Here is a 1,707-nt window from a genome sequence, read left to right as displayed (position 1 = left end):
GTTGCATTAAAAAAAGGAAAAAAAGGCAATCTAATCACCTCTTATAAAAGTGAAAACAGCAACTCGGTTTTTAAAGCATCACGAACAAAAGGCTATAGCCCATCTATCATTCACATATGGATTCATGTAATGATTCTTCAATTAGAATTATTATCTATACAGCAGCTGAAGACTGAGAACTGCTGATACACTGCAGATGAGAATATTCGCTAGTCTCTGGGCTCTAGCCTTTTTTAAAAAATGATGATCGCACAATATAGATTGCTCAGTTTATATGTGTATTAAGCTGCAATGCCAGCATTTACATTTGCAACATTACAATTTTGCTTTCTTAGGCTCAAGAGAATTTGCTGCATCTGGTAGATTTTATTTGCTTTGTATCTTGGGCAATCGTTATGAACAAAGCGTGAATAGGCCGTATTATTGCTCAAACAGTCCTTCGTTTTGTTCATGATCTCAGATGCTACAAAAGAAGTAAACGAAGAGTAGGCCGGTGAGATGGGTCATTCAGCCTCAGTTTGCTTACACTACATTATCCCAGTGCCGTGTTTATAAGACTCATCCATCTGTTCCTTCATTTCTTCCACCTATATAGATCCAGATAGCATAAGATGCAACATCAGAGGGAAAGAAAAGCATCTCACAGAACAGTTACAGGCACCATAAGGGAGGAAAGTCACTTCGGCGATTCAGACGGCGGTGATTTGAGGGGTCTCTGCCTACTCGTGCACCCTGCCCTGTTGCCAAAGGTTACTGTCTTCAGGAAGCAAGTTATCTGCAGAATATATGTTCTGCAGAAGGAAAATGGGAAATATGCAGGCTCTACAGCCACTGCTTCTCATCCTTCGAATGCTCAAACGCCCCAGTTTCAGTATATGTTAATACCCTGTATGAACTGCAGTAGCCGCCAAGCAGATGGATCACTTTGCTCCCTCTGCTGCAGGGCAGTAACTCGGAGCAGCAGACTAGGCAGCAAGAGCAGTAACCTCTTAAACTGCTCCTTCTGAAACCTCAGCTCTTCTGGAATGTTTCAAGTGCCTGTTTCACAGCTGGTAAACACATGCTGTGCCCCAGCAGATGACAGAGATAGGCAGCTGCATGAACAGTAGCTGTGACACTGCCTTACTAAATGGGCGTCTGTTCTTGGTGTTTCTGCTAAGGGTTCTTGCTGTATGAACCCAAGTATGTTCTGAAGCCCAGGCAACCTTCCTAGGTCTCCCACCAGCAATGTGGATGCTGGAGACATCATGGTAGCTCTTACAGATTTTTGAGATCTGCTAGTGACATGTGCCTACATAGAGGTTAGGAACAGGGTGGCACAGTTAATTAAGATGCTTCTTACTTCACTGTACAAGGCAAATATATATCAATATCTTTGCTTTACTCTTCACAGTTTGACAAACCTATGCCCACACTATTACCATCTTTCACAGTATTACTTTTAGTGGGTCAGACCTGCTGTAGCCATGAAATCTCCCCACACCTGTTACACAAAGGAAATGAAAACTCTGCTCATGGGTGTATGTTCTGATATTATTTCACTACTTTATTACAGATATAAGTGAATAGAGAATAAGTGATTTATACTTTTCCTTGAAAAATACTTTTTATCATCTACTGAATCTCCTGTTTCAAATATGCCATAAATAACCAAGTCTTCTCTAATTACTTAAAAGTATATTACCATTTGAATTACTTAAAATTTAA

Source organism: Caloenas nicobarica, chromosome 4 (assembly GCF_036013445.1).
Source record: "Caloenas nicobarica isolate bCalNic1 chromosome 4, bCalNic1.hap1, whole genome shotgun sequence".
NCBI lineage: Eukaryota > Metazoa > Chordata > Aves > Columbiformes > Columbidae > Caloenas > Caloenas nicobarica.
Note: the sequence above shows the minus strand (reverse complement) of the source record.